The following is a 19,536-nucleotide window of genomic DNA, read 5'->3' on the forward strand; positions in this document are numbered from 1 at the left end:
ACAAAACTTGAAAATCAAGTTGATCTATACATAAGCAGCCTGACAGAACAACACAGCAATCAAGAAAGATCACCTAAAAAAAGATATCATAAAATCTATGAAAATTAATCAAACACAAGAAAAAGCATTTATAACCTATAATTAGGACCCAGAAATGGCAGGCCCCCACTACAAAATCTAAGACAAGTTCATAGATATAAAAATAAACGTTATCACTACAGAGCATCTGGAAGGAAACACAGACTCTCTTCACAACTGGGGGGTAACTCAGGACCCAGAAAACACTAACTTAAAATATTGATTAAAATAATAACAAAAATAATAACATAAAAAGATTAAAATGAATACACAGATCTTAATTAGAAAACAGTTCAAAGACTTAAAGAAAAACATCAACATAATGAGCAACAACAAAAAGTCTCCAGAGTGGGAACTGTACATATGAAAAAGGAACCACACAAATTCTGAAGTGAAAAGAATATCTAATATAAAACATTAACTTTGACAGGCATTACGGCAAATTAGACAAAGGAGAAGTTTAAAAAAATCAGTGAACTTGAAGAGAGGGCAACAGAAAATTTCTAAACTGAATGAAAAAGAAAAAAACTACAAGAAAAATGGACAGAATCTCAGTAACCTATCAGTTAATATTAAGTGGCTTCTCATATGTGGGACTAGGGTCTGAAGAGAAAAAAAAGATACTTGAAAAACAAAAAAATTGAAGATAAGAATTTCACAAATTTGATGAAAATAATATATCCACAGTAAAATACATTACATTGCTCAAGAAAATAAACAGATACACTCTGCTCATGGATTGAAAAAAAAAATACTGCTAAAATGTCAGTTCTAATTTCATAGGTTCAGCGCCCCTATAATAAAAATTTCAGCAGGTTTTGTTTTTGGTAGATGCTGATAAGTTGATTTTAAAATTTATGTGAATATGCACAGCACCTAGAAAAGCCTAAAGAATCTTAAGGAAAAAAAAAAATTGGAGGACTTACATTACTTTCTTTCAAGACAAAAAGATATGATAATCAAGACAATGGCATATTGGCAAGAAGATAGAAAAATAGACAAACTGAACACAGTGTAGAAACCAATCCACAGTTATTGTGTCAACTGATCTTTGACTAAAGCAACTAATGGGGAAAGGAAAGCCTTTTGAATAAATTTTCTGAAATAACTGGCTATCTATAAGGAGGAAAACATTTAACCTCAACCAATACTTCAACCCCACTACATAATCCAAGACAGTTTATATACCTGAAAATAAAAGCTATCACTATAAAGCATCTGGAAGGAAACACAGACTATCTTCACAACTGTGGGGTAACTCAGGACCCAGAAAACACTAGCATAAAATATTGCTTAAAATAAGACTTCATCAAATTAAAAACATTTGCTTTTTTATATACACAACACACATGAAAACACAAGGGATTCAGATAAAAATTAAGTAATAAGTACTGTATACTTTATGAACTATAAAGTCATTTAAGTGCTAAATTGCTGTTTAAGTTATATTACCACCCTGTTCAGTTTAATTTTCTACTCATGTACTTAAAGGAGTTTCAATTTCAACTTTGGTCTTCAATCATCTAACTACTCTTATTTCTTATTAATTTCAATTCAAACTGCTAGTTTGGATCCTGACTATCCCTCAAGGCACAGGTATCAAAAGACTTGGTCCCTGTGGCACTATTGGGAGGTGGTAGAAACTTTAAGAGGTGGGATCTTCTGTGGAGGTCCTTAGGTCACTGAGGGCATGACCTCAAGGGGAACTGTGGGACACTAATCTCTTCCTCTTTCTTTTTTGCTTCCTGGTAATGAGACAAGTAGTTTTGTTATGCCACATGCTCCTGCCATGATGTACTACCTTACTACAGGCCCAAAGCACTGGGGCCAACCAATCATGGGCTGAAACCTCTAAAACTGTGCTCCAGAAGAAACCTTTCTCTTTACAAGTTGATTGTCTCAGATATTTCATTATAGTAATGAAAACACAGCCTTCAATTATCTAATTTTTTATTAATCCCAACTTAAAACTATGCATTTTAGATATGGAATTCTGTCCACCAGTTTCTTTACTTTTTTCCTTAATGTTCTACTTTCTTAGTACTGTTTCCCCCACTACTTTTCACGGTTCAGCCTTGTCTTTCTACCTCCTTTAAAATTGAACCAAAAACTCCTATGTTTTCCACTAAGTGCTCAATCACCTAAGTTAGATTCTTCTCACATACCCTTCAGCACTTGAAAAACTTATCCTTAACAGATGAAACTGAAATTGGACATCTCGTCTTAATGACTCGTGAACTCCATCCCATACAGAACTTTTAGGGGAGAACTGCAAAGTCACAACATTCTTCATGGTTCTTTCTCTCAGCTATCTTTACTTTTCCTTGTTGGGGTTGCCAGGGTCTTACACTCTTAAGTACTGGAAGGACAAGAGGGAAAGAGGCAAAAAACTGGCAGCTTAGGGATGATCTGGAATAGATTTTCAAGAAGATAAAAAAAAGTCTCTGAGTTTCAGTCTCTGTACAGATTACCTTACCAGCCCCAGAAAGCAAATGGGGATTCCAAAAAGAAACTCCAGTAAGGAATAAGGAGGTATACTGATCTGAGCATTCCCTGTACTGTAAACTGGATAGCTACACAGGCCACCAGAGGAAGGAAAACCCCAACTGATTCACTGTTTCACAGACACTAAACTATTTCAGGTTTTCTGATAACAGGTAAATACTTTTTAAAATGTTTACATTCTTGAACTGTCAGTAATGCCAGTTACTTTTTGTTCTGAACGCATTATCGTTTAGAAATTATGGTCATTATTTGTACAATTTCATGATTTTCAACTATAAATATATATCTTCTAAATCATATCTATAAAACTGACCAGACTCCTGATCTAGAACTAAACGTCCAATGATATCTTGGTCATATTATTACTTATCTAAATGCAAATTCAAATTCAGTATTCCCCTTCTGACAGACTTGTCCATCTTATCCTACTGCCAGGTGAGGGACCGTAGACCCATCCTCAATTTCTATTACCTCCAATACTAACCAAGTCTGCAGACTTAAATATTCTAAGGTTTTCTGAAATAAGAGGTCTTGTTTCTATCTGCACTATAAATTTCTTAATTCAGATCATCACATAATCTCTTTTCCTGAAATAGGACAGAGCCTTAAATGGCATCCTTAACAGGTGAGATCTACCTACCAGAAGCCAGAGAGAATTCACCTTATTCACAAGACTTGTGGTATGTATTCTTTGTCCAATAATTATTAGGTGAGTAAATGTCTCCAATATATTTTCCTCCAGCCAAATCTCTTTAGTATGGCTATGACTGATTTTCTAAAACACAAAACTGTTTCATAAAACTAAATTAAAATCCAAACCCCTAATATGAACATAAAAGACTCTTCACAATTTGTTCCCATTTTACCTGGTCCTAATATAATTTCCTAATTTTCTTTTGCACTCATTTAGAAAGATCAGACTTCTCTCTTTTCCTTAAACACACTATGTCCTTTCATTTTTAATAATCCAGAATAAACAGTAACTCAGTCCAGTTTTTTAATTTTTATAAGCACACTTATACTATTTAAAGCCATTAACTAAACCTGTACAGAAATAATGAGTGAAGAAACAATCAGATAATACAGCCAAATCTCAATTAGTCTATTTTCATGGCCTTATTAACATGGTCAATGTAGCCTAAAAGGAAAAGTGAATAAAATGTTTAAACTACCTGCTGAGTTTCTTCCTTACAGTAAATTATGATAATTCTTTACTTACAGACTTATTAAATATGACAAACACAAAGCAAACTATTTTACTTCCGTCTTTTTCCTCTCTCATCTTTACTATCTCCCTTCTTTTTTTTTTTTTTATTGTAAACAAATGGGATACATGTTGTTTCTCTGTTTGTACATGGCGTAAAGGCATACCATTTGTGTACTATCTCCCTTCTGCACTTGTTTCTCCTCTTCTACTTTCTTTCCTGTCATCTGTTTTCATTGCATCCTCATTGTCCAGCCTTCACAAAACATCAGGATTCCTCTATCACTCTCATTTGAACAGCATATAAAATTTACAAAGGATTTTCATACATACCTATTCACTTGGTCCTTAAAAACTCATTTTATGGAATTACAAAATATGTAGCTATAACCTCTGCCTACAACTCTAACTCTGTCATCTGCTTGCCTCTCAAGACATGGCTCAAGCATTTCTCTACTCCAAGAACAAGAATGTTGGGTTGGGGTTGTGGCTCAGTGGTAGAGAACTTGCCTAGCTCGTGTGAGGTACTGGGTTCAATTCTCAGCACCACATAAAAATTAAAAAGAATAAGTAATAAATTTTTTAAAAAGTTCATCCACAACTAAACAAAAAAAAAAAAAAGAACAAGAATGTTATACCTGTGTTCTAATGCTTTTTACCTCATTATTTTATCCAGTAGAAGAATCCAAGTCTCTAAATTACCCTGATGACTTTTTCTACTAAACAATATTTTCCTTGTTAATTAAGGTTATCTTTATTAATGAATATTAATAATCCATCATTTTATACATAGGGGGAGAAATGTTTTATGGGTAGCCAGAAATGGTGTGCCAATTACAAGGGGTAAAACTACACCAAAATATTCCCAGCTTTCCTTTAAAAGGAAGAATTTAAAGAAGGTCTCTAAATCCTCTCCAAGTATCTAGACACTATCTTTGTGGTAACTGACATCCAAAGCTGAACATAGCAAGGAGTTAAGGAGCACTTCAGAAGTTCTAAATTAAAGTATTAGAAGTTTTAAGAGATGCCTCCTAACATCTTGAGAGTTGTTTAGGATTAACAATCAAAAGCCTAGAGTCCTAGTCCCAAATCCACCACATAATGGTTCACTTGGGAAAGTCACTTGTCCCTTAGTCAAATTTCCTCTTCTTTTATGGGATAAGCTACCTACTTTTCAGAATTGTTAAGAGAATTAAATGGAAGACTATAAATCACTTAGCCTGAAACATAACAAATAATTCAGAAGGATAATCCTCTTCATAATTATTTCTGTGTACATCATTTGTGCTTTCAGAACCATGCCCAACCACCCTCAACGGATTCTTAGACTTCCTGGCCCAGCAATAACTACAATAAATGCCTTCAAGGAAGCCATCTACAAACCTTCTGGATCCCCTTCCTGGGTCACAACTCAGAACCTATAAATATAATTTGGAATATCTTCTCCTAAATGCATTATCTTGTTCTGTGTCACTCATCAAAGGATGTTCCTGTAGCTTCTCCTTGTTGGCTTGGCTTTTAACTACCTGGAACAGCACATGGAGTTAGCTACAAATCTGGCAACTTTCACTGCCAGTGTGTCTTTTAAATCATTTTTTAAGCGTTTAATAAAACTGGTCCTAGCACTGGTCACCTGAAGGGTAATGGGGTTAGACTGCTGTCTCGTGTAAATAGCCAAAGTCAAAGTAAATAACCAAATAAGTCAGCTCCCCATTTGGCTACACACATACTTTCACCCTTAAGAAGCTACTTGGACATCTCCTAACAGATTATATTTAATGTTTAATGAGTTAATTCTTTAGCTTTAGAATCTGCAGGCATCCTTGCTATTAGAGTGGAATTGGGACACTCTCCACCCCCAGGATACCAAACACTGAAGATGCTCAGGTCCTTTATATAAAATGGCATAATATGTGCAAACATAACCTATGCATATCCTCACGTGTACTTTAAAATCACCTCTGTAATATCTAATAAAATATAAATTCTATGTAAATAGTTGTTATATGGTCTTGTTTATGAAACAATGACAAAAAGGGTGTATACGTGTTCAGTATAGATAGATGTAATTTTCCAAATCTTCTTTTCTTTGGCAGTACTGGAGATTTAGGTCAGGATATTACCACTGATCTACATTTCCAGCCTTTTTTATATTTTATTCTGGGCCAGGGTCTTGCTAAATTTCTGAGGCTGGCCTTGAACTTGGTCCTCCTGCCTCAGCCTCCTGTGTAGGGGGGATTATAGGCATGTGCCACCATGCAGGCCTCTGAATATTTTCGATGTGAGATTGGTGGAATACACAGATGAAGAACCTGTGCACAAGGAGGGTTGACAGTACATGCACATGCACTGGAAAAACAGGGGTTTGGGGTTTCTTGAGGATAGGTGGCAACAAGTCATGGGAAGGAGCAATGCACAATTAATAACGGGTTGTCTTGTTGTGCCAATAAAGTCTCTCGGGTAGTATGAGCTACCCTTAAAAGAAAAGGTTAGGGCCTGTGGCAAACTCTGTCAGTGTGAGGTGTAGACCTCTAATCTCTTTTCCGGTGATATGATCTTTCCTAGAATCTTCTTGGGCAGATAAGGGGACCTCAGAGAAAGCCTAAGCCACTGTTTACTAGTGCAGATTTCCTTTATAGATGTAAATTTTCTTTTACAAAGGACAGCTCTTCAGAACTATTTCAGTGTTTGCAGTTTCTCTAAATAACCACCTCAAAATATGCCAAATATATATTAGAAGTGGCATATTTTGATTTTCACAGTGTTGAACAGCATATAAGAACCTGTGGATATATTCTTACTATACTATGTTTCTTAACAGTATCATTATAACCTCTCTAAAATCATCATGTAGAACTTTTCATCTATATGTAAAGGCAAGCAACTAATTTTCACTTAAACTACTCAAATGCAAATTTATTCAACATTAACTACACTTTCAAGATTATTCTGCTCTAAATTCAAAAGAAGTTGTCCTCCTTAAAAGTAGAATAGTTGGCTAATGCAGATGAAGAATTAAACTGGACAAGGTGAATACTTCCTATTTTCCCTATCTAGGACCACACCAAAACTAAAAATGTAATCTGCACAGTCTATATATACTCAGTCCAAGTACCCTGAAAAATAACTTTTCACAATGCCATAATTATTTTTAATATACAGAGAAAACACCAACCTAATGAGAAAATGAGCGGGCGTTATATTTTAACATGGCATGGTATTTCTGATGTCTTCTAAATTCATATTTATCTAAATAATGTATTCATATAATTAGAATATGTAATAGACCTGAAGAAAGTATCTGCCATGGCTTAGTTCTTCAAAGTCTCTAAATGTAAGCCATGAATCCAAAAAAGTATCCAATAAATCATGATAATCTCTAATTTTTATAATAAAATAAGATCAGGAACTGGTCACTTTTCAGTGGAAGAAAAATATGACCACAGAAACCATTTATTTATTTACTTACTTATTGAGCAGTACAGAGACCAAATCCAGGATCTCGTGCATGTGAGGCAAATGCCATACCACTGAGCTACCTGCCTAGAAACTTTTGAAAGCTACATGTAACAACTCTCTTAGCTCTGTTAGCATCGCCTAGGACTAAAGTGATCCACCAATGGTATGCCTGCTTGACATCAGTGTGACTCTACTGCTAGCATAACCAAGTTACTTCTGGGCTATAACTTATTTTCTGATTTTTATCCCTCAAATGTAAAATGAACTCACTTCAATGAATCACTAAAAATAAGGGAAATTAAAATAAAGTGAGATACATTTAAAAATTAATTGAAATTAATTTTCGAAAAGCCATTAAAAATTAAGCACGTGTGTCACCGATAAGATACATGTTATGACAGGAGGCAAAGATATTATCAGAAGGAAAAAAAACTGTAAAAGTGAAAGAAAATCAAAGTTAAGAGGCCCACAAATGGAAAAAGAGTGCTATAAAAGCAACAGAAGAATCTGAGAAGGCAGAACCAAAGAATACCAAGAAGAAATCCACCATACTTTAGGTGGCACACCATTAGAGTTCTGAGATAGCTAATGACTCAAACTGTCACCATCAGAACCACAAGGTCCTTACATTAGTTGGACCTGGATTACAGCAAAGTAATAAGAACTATATTATAAAATTGGAGTTACACAAATTATCATTTAAACCTAACAATTTAATGAATAATCAAAACATTCACGTAAAACAAGATTCAGGGACTGGAATTGTGGCTCAGTGGTAGAGTGCTTGCCTGGCATGTGTGAGGCCCTGGGTTCGATTCTCAGCACCATATAAAAATAAATTAATTAAATTAAAGATCCATTGACAACTAAAAGATATTTAAAAAAAAAAAAAGATTCAATGGTATTTTTTTAAGGTTCCACTGGCAGAAAAGAGGTGCAATCAATAACAGACCTTACAAATTCCTGACTTCCTTACTTAAGCTTACCAGCTAGGCATCTAAAACTGGCTGCATTTTAACTAGAATATCTGCAAATCAACAACATTTTCACTCTAGATTAATGAACTGAAGCAAGGTTTCCCAAAAACATGTAGAAAAGAATGAAATTCCCCCTTCCATAGTTTGATATTCAAGTCTATAAAATAAACTGATAATAAATTGGCATTATGAGAAATGACATGCATAATTATTTATGTGCAATAATATAATTATTATTAGAGCACCACACAAAAGATGAAACTCAGAAAAAGGCCAGAGCTGGGGGTATAACTTCATGGCAGAACACTTGGCTAGCAAGCACAAGGCCCTGGATTCAATGCCTGGCACCACAAAAATTTTTTAAAGGGGCCTTATGGTTGAAGTTCAAATAGCATTCTGAGCTACAGAAAGGAATAGGAGCTTGGGAATATTGGGGGGTGGGGGGCTGGAAGAAGTGGCAATAGTAACAACAGGTTATCTCTAGGTGAAGAGAAGAAATGCACTGGGAACAAAGATGCTGCCCCATACAGTTAGTGTCTCAGGTAAGAGCCTCAAAAGAATATGTGAAATTCTGTGGAAATATCAGGGTCTTGGAGTAGGAAGTGGTCCTATGATCTTTCCAAGATCCATATCAGGCAGATAAGGGGACCTCACAGAAAGTCTGTTTGCAGAGTTGTTTATTTCACTAATGTAGGTTTCCTCTACAGATGCAACTCTCCCTGACAAAGGGACAATTTTCAGAGCTATTCCTGTGTCTCCAGCCACTCTGAAGAGCCATCTGGAAATATGCCAAAGAAGCACACTTTGGTGGCATATTTTAATCTTGCCCAACATTCAGAAAAACAGACACATTAACTCTAATTTGATATGCAGCTCTAATTAAGGTCCAAGGTTAGCAGAGGAAGGAGAACAACAATAACAAAAAAACCAAGAGAACATCATTTGCACTAAGTGCCCCTTAATTATTTGACCATATATTTGCATGGCAATATTTTTGTAGCCTAAAAGTGACTGAGTTAACAGCAAAGAAACAAATGAATGTACAATACCTACTTATACCTAATGAACCACAGAAAGGAATATCTAGTATTTGCCGTGCCCTTACTATTGCTAGGCATAGTTAATCTTCACTAGTATGCTATGAGGCATGTACTTTCAATAATCACACTTTACATTTGAGGAAATCTAGGCACACAGTAGTTAAATCACTTGCCTGAGAGTCATGTTAAGTGGCTGAGATACAAATTCTTTCTCTATAATTAATGATAAAAATTATGCTTTCATAACTATAACTCTACTACTATTCTCTTTAAAGGTACCAAACTCTACCATAACAAAACCGCAACACTTACTGCAAATAATAATTTTCATATAATTCACTTTAAAAATATAAAAGCCTTTTGAATTCTAAAATTTTAAGCAATTAGTTTTGGCATAAAAATTACAGAATGCTAGCCTACTCTGAGATGCTCATCTAATATTTTAATCTACATGACAGTTTGTCTCTTTCCAATGAGAAAACCATCAGCATTTCCACTAACAACACAGCAAATTATTTTAAACTTCGAAATAAAAGCTAATCCAACTTTACATCATTTCACATGGAAAAGTATTCAACCAAACTTCTCCCAAACTTAGAAGGGAACATCATCACAAATAACCCAAAAACTATTTACAGTTGGCACTAGAATGCTTTAGAAATGAACAGTGTGAATGTGATAAAGTAGAAAAAACTCTGGACTAGGGTCCAGAGACCCTGCCCAACAATACTGTATCCAGTACTAACTAGCAATTTAGTCCCTTCAAATGTTCTAGGTCTTAGTTTCCTGATCTGCTAAACAATCATCTCCATGGTCTAATCTTCCAACTCTAAAAAAATGTGACTCATACACATATATCTTTTCCAAGCTTTGCATTCTCATTCTGTTTAGTTATTACCATTACTTCGCAGCCAGTAAGCATTATTATTCTTTAGTTCTACAACAGGAGAAAACAGACCAATTTAATCAAGGTGAGAAGGGAGTCTTCCCAACAACTGGTTTGCCATAGACAATTCTTAAGGTGAATAATGGAGGAGACATATGTTAAAAGGTGTTAGGTTTCAATATTTTAGGCTACTGTTTTGTATGCCAGTACATTCTCCCTAAGGACAAATAATAAAATTCAAGGACAACAGGGATAAAAAAATACATGATTATTCATTAGTTATTCAAGAACTAAGAAGGCCAACCAAAAACATTACAGCACCTTACTGCAGAAATGTTTTCTCTAATGAATTAAAGGGCAAAGTATGATCTAGAAATTCTTAAAAATTTTAAGTACTCCCTAATCAATGAGCTTCCATTATGTAAACTGTAGAGTATGCAACAAATATAAAGAATTAGTAATACTGGTGATTAAGAAAATATAAAATTAAACCCAGGTGCAGTGGCTAACACTTGTAATCCCAGCAATTTGGGAGGCTGTGGCAGGAGGATGGCAAGTTGGAGGCCCATCTGGGTAACTTTGCCAAACCCAGCAAAATAAAAAACAAAAAGGGCTGGAGATGGAGCTCAGTGGTAAAGTGACCCTAGTTTCAATTCTCAGTACACACACACACACACACACACACACACACACACATTAGAAGAAAGAAAGGGGAAAAAAAAGATTTAAAGATCTGGCAGGGCAATTATTAGCTTACTCTTGTTAGTGAAATGAAGAACATTCTTAGACTGCCACTGTGAACAGCCACTGCCTAGTCTTGGTATGCCTTGTCTCTGTTCCCAGTCCATTCTCAAGAGTTATGTAAATGTCAGATCATTAAAATTAAACTGTGCATTTGACATAAGATTCCTAACTGTTACAACTCACGTTGATTTTTTAGTATACCTCTCAAGAGCTGCTAGCTTACCAACATCTTCCCAATTCAACACTTAAAATGAAAATACTTAAAAACTTCTATGAAATATGTAGTTCAATTTTGCATGACCTTGTAAAGAAACAAAAGTAAGAAAAAAGCAAAGGTTAATCTTTTAGAATAAAAGTCAGTGATAAATTAAAATAATCCAGTTCAGACTAAACACTAAATAGGGAAGTAAGTCACCAGTACAGAGTGGCTGCTACAAGAATTTTATGGTGTAGTTACAAGAATGTCCAGCAAAACTAGTAACTGACAAAATACCATCAAACATATACAATTTAAAATAAAGGATCACTGACAAAGTCCAGCGGCAAGCCACCTTTCGGTTGGAATGCCAAAAGAAAATGTCAAAACCTACTCGTGATTCTGATCCCCCAAGCCCTTGAAAGTTCGGAACCAAACCAAGATGTACTTACAGTGCTTCTCAGCATCCTTTAAACGCAACTCCCTCTCCACAAAGACACTTCGCTTCCGCTACTCCAATGCCCAAAACCCCAGCACCAAAGAATCTTAGGAGCCCAAAGAGCAGCAGCAGGGTCTTCCCAGAGCCCGCCTCCGCATCCTTTCCTAACCACCTCGGGTTAAACCGCCAGAGGTGCTCCAGTCACTTCTCCCATCCACACTCGCTGGTTTCATCCTTCATCCTTCAGTGGACCTTTCCTCGTCGACCTTGAGGACCCCCAGATCCAAGCAGAAGAGCCCAAAATGACTTGGCCGGTGCCCCCTTCCCTTCAGCCGGCGCCCGGTGGCCTCCCCGCGACCCAGATCACGAACACCCTCCTAATACCCGGGACGACCCCCTTCCCTTTAGGTGCCCTACCTTCCTCCAAACTGAAAAGGAATTCTTCAGAAATGCATTGAGAGCCTACTAAGCGCAAGCTCCCACTACGCGCCGCGCGGTTTGCATCTGCTCGCGGCCCGGGCTTGCGGTCCTCTTCCTGGCCGACCCATCCCGGCCCCAGGGCCCGCGCCACCTCCGCAGGGTGCGGAGGCGCCGGCCAGAGGCGGACTGCGCCGGGCGCGGGCACCGGGGCAAGGAGAGGCGGCCACTAACGGCGGCGCAGGAACGGGGGCAGGCGGCCGGCTGGACTACCACGGGGACACTCACCGGCCGGGGCGCACGGGGCGGCCTCATCCAGGGCACCTGCGGCCAGGCAGGACGGGCCTGGACGGCGCAGTCACCGAGAGGGCGAGTCCGCTCGCCCGCCGGTGCGTCCCGTCCCCTCCGACTGCCCAGCCAGCGCCGCCTCGCTTCCTCCGGACGGAGCCCGGGGACCCCAGCTCCGCCGGATGCCCCCGCCTGGCCCCCACCCCCTTCCCCAGCCACCTCCCCCTCTTCACCCTCTTCCCCTCCCCCATTCCCCCACCCCCACCGGAATGGAAAATACCTCCCGGGGCGGGGGGCGGGCGGGGGCACGCCTCTCTGAAGGGCAGCCTACCGTGACCAATAGCAGGCGGGGCTTTGGTGGGGCGGGATTCCCAGCGGCCAATCCGGAGGCGTGTAGGTGAAGGCCGAAGGAGGGAGGCAGGGAACGAAAAGGGGGCGGCCCGGGAGCCTGGGAGGTCCGGCCGCTCGGGTGCGCGCTGTGCGCGGCCTCCATTTTGAAGTCGGGCAGCTGCGACGGCGGCCGGGTCCGGCCGGGGAAAGGGAGGAGCCAGTCAGGTGAGAGAGAAGCGGTCACGTGGGCTTGAGGGGCGGGGTAAAGCGGACTGCTGCGGGAGGGGAGGGGTGGGTGGCAGAGAGTCACCGGGGCTGAGAGTCACGTGGATGCAGAAGGGGCTAGTGGTGGGTTTTGGGGGTGGAAGGTCAAACTGAGGTGGGAGCCGGGAGAAGGCTTTGTCCCGGTTTTCAACCCTCGTTAGAGAGAAGAGGAAAATACTGAATGGAGGGTGTGAGTGCTGTGTAGGAAAATGTGAATGAGCCTCCCTACCTCCCTCCAGCATGGAGCCACTCAGTCACAAAATTTCAGGATCCACGGGAAACCGGGCATTCATTTAATTGAAGTAGTCCCATTCCCACTCTCAGCCGCCACAAAGATGACTCACAAATCGGAGGGAGGGGGGGTCTGTCTCCCTCTTTTTGCCTGTACTGTATGCGAAAGGCCCCCGCCCTATAAATGGCCGAAAGGGTAGAGGAAGAGAAGCACAGTTGAGGAATTGTGACGCCCACAGGACTCTCCATCTGGCCTTTTAGAAACCTGATCGTCATTCACAGAGTCACATATCCATGGTTGCATGCCAAAGTCTCCAATAAACTAAAAAACTTGCCTGTGACACCTTGGCAAGTTCTCATCCTTTATTTCAGTTTGTGCCTCAGTAAGTCTGAATTAGTCTACCTACTAGTCCACCGGAGAGTGAGCCTCCTAAGGCCACCGCAGTGACATCATATGATCTAGTTCAAGGCTCACATTTTAGACTTTATCTCACGTAATCTCTTGCAGTGGCTTAGGTGGACTGCATCCTTCTTGAAGATTTTTGTCTTGCCCTCGTACCCCTTGCCCCATTTATCTTTCTCTTCGGGTAATTTTTCTCAGTCTCTTGAATCCTTAAAAACCCAGAATATGACCTTCAGTATTAGGCGGCTCATACTTCTTCTACACACTAAGCCATCCAACCGTTCTCATGGTTGCAACAGCTGAATATACACATTTAGTGAGATCCAGATCTGCATATGTGCCTTTGGGACAGCTCACTTGCCTACCAACACCATTTCCAAATTGGACCTACTATGCCTTCTGAAGTCCACAAAATCCCCTCATTCTCCTCTATTCCTTTTCTTCTTTGATAATATTAACATCCACTCACTTTCCCAAGTCTAGAACCTGGGAGTAATCCTCCATCCTTTTCCTCACTGCTTCCAAATCTCTCTACATGTAGAGAGCATTTTTTTTTTTATTAGTTGATCATCTCAGGTATTAGAGTGGTGGAAAGCAGGTCAACACATGACACTTTCTTATGTTGATTATGTTTTTTAAATGCCCTCTCCTGTCCGTTTCCACTGTCATTTATTCATTAAGCCAGTATTTACTTAGTATGTGCCAGGCATTGTTTGAGATGCTCAGGATATAGTAGTGAACAAAACTGACAGTATTGCTGAATGGGGTGAGACAAGTGGTATATGGATAAATTAATAACTAAAGAAAACAAGTCAAGGCTGATAAGTGTTATGAAGACAATAAAATGGGGAAACCTATCAGAACCTCAAAGTCCTTGCCCAGTTCTTCAATGCAGTTTCCCTGCCCCTCTTCCTTCTCATTCTTCTTCTTTCAAAGATCCTTTGTCCTGATCCTTTCACCTGGAGTCTTGATTTCATTCCCTTTCATCTACCAGGACTTTCTGGTGTTTATGTTGTTATGTTATAACCACCCAAACAGCAAATCTCTCTAGTAGATGATAAGCCATTTGAGATCAGAGATCATATCTTATGCATCTTTGTATCCCTACAGTGCTCATGAATGAGTATTAAATGAATTGGTGAGTCCCCTGACACCCGAATCAGGATACTACAAAAGCATCTCCAGCCCATATCCGAATGGGAAGATCCATGAATTCATCAATTTGATAGAATGGGAATGATACCTGGAAGCAGGGGACAGGATTATGATGAGATCACGTGTTTTGATACCTTCCAGGCCTGGGATTCTACAATACTGTGCCTCATATATTGCACTAGTTACCTAATAAATACTAGTTTACTTGAGACTGTAAAGTACGTGGAGCAATTTATAAGTATTCATTGTCTCAGATGATGAGTTTCAAACCCAGAGAACTCTGGGTGCTTTGCCAGGTTAGGCCCTGCAGGGGAAGGTTGCAGTTGCTACTTCACTTTGTATTTCCAGGCCCTTGGGTACTGCACCCCAACAGGGAACGGGATGTTGCCAGTTCCGTCATAGTCATTGTAATTAAATCCTAGTTCTGGCAAAGGGCAGTACATAATTATGAAGTATTATGGTTTTTCTCATTATTAGGCACCCAGCTGCCCAGCCCAGGAAACCACAGTAGTAAAACACTGAGAAGCCAAGCTCCTCTCCCAGCTGGCATGAATCAATACCAGGTGTATTGGCACATAGTTTTACAGCTTCACATTCATCAAGATGAGACCTTCTGTCCCCTCTTTTTGGCAAGATAAAATTTTAAATGAATGGAAAGAGGAAATGTAAAGAAAGACCTTTGCCACCACTTCTGAATTGAATTAACAGCCATTCTCATCTACATATTTATTACAGAAACTTTTTTTCAACTTTATCCTTGACCTGCTCCTTTCTCAACATCATTCTACAATGTCTGCTGAGGTTAAAGGACACTGAATTAGGGTGAGAATACAAAACCCAAGAAGGAGTGCTTTTACTTTCAAGAAACTTATTGTATAAACTAAATAACTCAGAAAGCATAGTCAGGTTTGACAGGAAACCTGCCACTTACTGAACAACTACGCAGTGCCATATGGCATTTTCACCTGTTTTATCTGACTTAACCCACACCACTCTGCAAGGGAGGTTTCATTATCCCCATTTTCTTCAAGGTCATAAAGGCAGTAAATGACAGAACTCAGAGTCCAACATAAACACAGAGATTTGGTGATTGCATACTCATAGCAGATTTGTCCATACTGGTAGCTGAATTTGTATTCAGATTTCACCTCTTTCTGTCAGATTAAAAATGGTTGCTTGCACAAAGTAGAACTTAAACTGAGCACTGGAAGGACAATTCGGAAGTGATTCTGAGGGAATGGTGCCAAAGAAGGAGGCCAAATTGGCCATAAACCTGAAATCAATCAATAAGGGAGATTTCTTGTTTGGAGATGAGTCATATTATATTCTTCAAGTACCTTTATTGTCTCAGCTACTCCAAATGAGGAAATCAACCCATGTGGTTCTGGTTGGGAGGCAGGGGCTGAGGAAGGGTAGACCAAGGAGGGAATATTTTGATTGCAGAACTCCCCAAATGCCAATAAACTGGCACATCTAGCATTAGCTTCTGAAACAACTAAAACTGTGACAGACTCCCTGCTGCTAATCACTTTTTTTTAACTGATAGGTGCTGTTCTCTTCTTTTTAAATATAAATCAGTGAACAATTTTTAGTTTATTTAGTACTTACTATGTCACACAAGACAATTCATGTTGCTATTTTGGTGTTTTTTTTTTTTTTTAAAGAATTAAGATTCAATAAAATACACTGATTTTAAGTGTACCTATTTGATCTGTTTTGAGACATATGTCTTTTTGAAACCACCACCATAATCAAGGAATAGAACATTTCTATCATTCCCCCAAATGGTTCCTGTGCCCTGTCGCAATAGGATTTTTAATTCAACTTTTTATGTATGTGTGGTAGCGTTGGGGATCATACCCTCAGACTTGCACATGCTAGGCAAATACTCTACCACTAAGGGACACCTAGCCCTCACTTTGTATTTAGATGACTCCAAAAGCTTGATTTACAGCCTTGACCTTGCTTTCAACATCTAGATCCCCGTTTTCAGCTACTCACTTCACTTGTCAACAAGGATGTTAAAAACAGGTATCTCAAACCAAACAGGACTAATGGCAAATGCTTTAACTACAACAGAACTCCCACCTCCCACCTGCCATTTCTTTCCCAAGCTGTTTTTTTTTAATTCCCCAGTTTATTTGAGGGTATTCATCTACCAAGTCATATACTCTAGAAGTTTTTCAAAAGAATCTTTTCTTCTTCCTCTCTTCCAGCTCCTAAAGTCAATACATGATTATAATGGATACACACATTTTTTAAAATAGATCCTTCCCATTTCCACCGTCTTCATTCAGACACTCATCTCAGTTGCATGATTGCAAAAAACTCCAAACTCCTCTCTTTATGCTCCAGTTCACACACCAATCTGCCACTCTGATTTTCTTTTGGAAACCTAGATCTGTATGACCGTTTCAATCCCCTGCTTTCGTAGCCTGCACAACTTCATGCAAGATGGCATTGAAAATCTTTTACCTCCATTCTGGACTCCTGTGCTCCTCACTACAGGGAGTCCTCTATTCATTTTCATCTTTCTGTGTTTTTCATCCATTCTTTACCTGCATTGTGCCACCTCCTACTCCACATAAACTCTCCTTTTCATTTTTCACAGGCCTGTGTAAATGACTTTTCCTTAGTGATGCCTTTCCAGTCCTCTACCATAAAAATAGTCCTCCTCCCTGTAACAATTAGCCTCTCCTGGCATGTTGCACCACACATTTATCACACTGAATAGACTCGATGGTGAAATAGAACTGGGGAGCTGAGTTAGAAGACAGAAAATCTCATTGGTCATGCACCATGCAAGTCACAAAACCTCTCTGGGCCTCAGTTATTTCACTTACAGGACTGTAATAAAACAACTATAATTACAAAGCTGTGTCCCTATGGGTTCTGAGCACATTGAGAGCAAAACCAACATCTGGTCATCTTTCTATTCTTTCTAAACATAGTGCCTGTGTCTGCCTGTTCCATAGGTTGTTTTATGATAGATATTACCATTTTTTTTTTGTAGAATTGTATTCTCCCAATTATTTCCTCAATTTATTCTCTTAGCCTACTTTCTGTAATGTCTCTTCAAAAGTCAATCATGACATCTTCATTTCTTTGTATAATTGTTTATTTCCTTTATAATTAAATGGTCACACAAGAAGGTCTCTGAAGGGATAAAATAAATATTTTATTCATGATACATTTTAGAGGCCTTTATTTACTGAACAAAAACTTTTGAAAGCCATAACAATGCCCTGTTCTAGGCACTTGGGCATGTGGAGATGAACTGTAGCTCTCATAAAATATTTAGTGGTGAACAATAAACACAAACCAACTAAGATTCTAATCTGTATAGTTAAAAGGTGCAAACAATGGGAGATGAGCAATTAGGTAGATGAAAGTTTGGTTTATAGATTTCCACTTCCATGGCAGTCACTGTGCTAGGCGCTAAGAATACAGAGCTCAAAGAATAAGATTTCTTGGTAAAAAAAAAAAAAAGATGGGAAACATTGTCTCGTAGCCTAGTAATTTCAATGGAATGTTAAGCACAACAATAAAGTTATGCACAGATTACAAGGAGAGTATCAGAAGGAACACCTAGTCCAGTTCAGCTAAGTGAAGTCTACCTTCTTGGAAGGAGAACTAGTTAACTTTCTTGGCATTTATAAATATGTGCAGCAATCTACATCCTAGATAAACCTTTAATATAATGTTTTAGGAGTCAATAAATACGATCCTCCTTAGCAACACCTTCTTGGGTCTTCAATTTATTTATCTATTGAAGAGGAAAAAAGATATTGAAAAATAGCAAGGACATCAAAAATACTGGGCAGAAGCAAGGTTGTCAGTTAAGGAGAATGGGAATCAGTATGGTGTAGACTTCTGCAGTTGCCCCTTGAGCCCTACCAATGGTGGCCTTTGGTTGAGCATTGATTCAGGTTTTGTTTTTGTTTTTGAGTAATAGGAACTAAAAATTTTATGAAATTACCATATGACTTCTGAATGACTTTTCTCAAGCTTTTTTCTTTTTAGTATGTATTTATATTTGACCAACCAATATACTCACATTTTTCACAAATCAAGAAAAGAAAATAAGGTACAGAGTGAAGTGTCTCTCTCATCCTGCCTTTCCTGCTCGGTTCTCATTGACCCTCATAGGTAGAGGCAACTATTAAGATTGGTTTCTGTGTATCCTTCCAATGTTTCTTCAAGAAAATATAAACAATGTTTTTATTTTTTTCTCTTCCCCCTTCTTACATAAGAGGTAGCATATTGTATCCCCTGATCTGCATCTTGCTTTTTCCTCTAGCAATGTATCTTAGAGTTTTTTCCTATCAGTACTAGCAAAGCTTCCTCATTCTTTTAAACAGCTGCATAGATTGCACTGCAAGATATGCCATGGTTTATATAACCATTCCCCCATTGATGAACACTTGGGTTGTTTCTACTCTTTGCTGTTTATTATGAACAATGCTGTAATGAATAACCTAGTGTGTATGTAAGCAAGAATATCCTTAGAATAAATTCCCAGAAGTCTCCCAAACTTTATAATAAACTTTAATAAAACCTTCCAAGGAATGTTCTAAGATGGTGTGACTAGGTTTCCAAATTAGAGCCTCAGCTTTCCAAGGATTAACTTTCACATTCCATTAAGAGTAGTTCCTCATTCTTGGCCTGTAAATTACATCTTTGTATTTTTTTCCAATAAGGAAACATTTTTATATTCAATCAGAATCTCCTGAAATCAACAATAGTTGGAGCGATGCTTTTAAAGAAGAAGAAGAAGGAGAAGGTAAAGACCCAAGAGAGAATAAAAATATGTTAATGAATTGCAAGCACTAGAAAATACCTGAATTTTCTTAATCCATCATACAAAAGTATCTCTGGAATGAAGTCTCAGAGATGTTGGATTTGGAGTTGAGAGCTTGT

At 38.6% G+C, this 19,536-nt stretch overlaps 1 protein-coding gene and 1 long non-coding RNA gene across 6 annotated transcripts in view; one reads left to right on the forward strand and one right to left on the reverse strand.

Moving 5' to 3' along the window:
- Positions 1-12,420, reverse strand: part of Socs5 (suppressor of cytokine signaling 5) — a 63,193-nt gene extending 50,773 nt beyond the window's left edge. For 2 of the 5 annotated variants that reach the window (XM_047523174.1, XM_047523175.1), the window contains exon 1: positions 12,234-12,420. The gene's annotated coding sequence lies outside the window, so the exon portion shown is untranslated. Of the gene's footprint in view, positions 1-11,541; positions 11,794-11,945 lie in introns of those variants that run through there. The other 3 variants (XM_047523172.1, XM_047523173.1, XM_047523176.1) reach the window with 2 other exon arrangements.
- Positions 12,421-12,585: 165 nt separating this feature from the next.
- The window catches only part of LOC124962746 (uncharacterized), a 46,618-nt gene continuing 39,667 nt past the window's right edge, over positions 12,586-19,536 (forward strand). Inside the window, exon 1 of the long non-coding RNA XR_007104574.1 lies at positions 12,586-12,788. This is a non-coding gene — a long non-coding RNA (uncharacterized LOC124962746). The remainder of the gene's footprint in view (positions 12,789-19,536) is intronic.

The sequence above is a fragment of the Sciurus carolinensis genome, chromosome 13 (assembly GCF_902686445.1).
Source record: "Sciurus carolinensis chromosome 13, mSciCar1.2, whole genome shotgun sequence".
In the NCBI taxonomy this organism is placed as follows: Eukaryota; Metazoa; Chordata; class Mammalia; order Rodentia; family Sciuridae; genus Sciurus; species Sciurus carolinensis.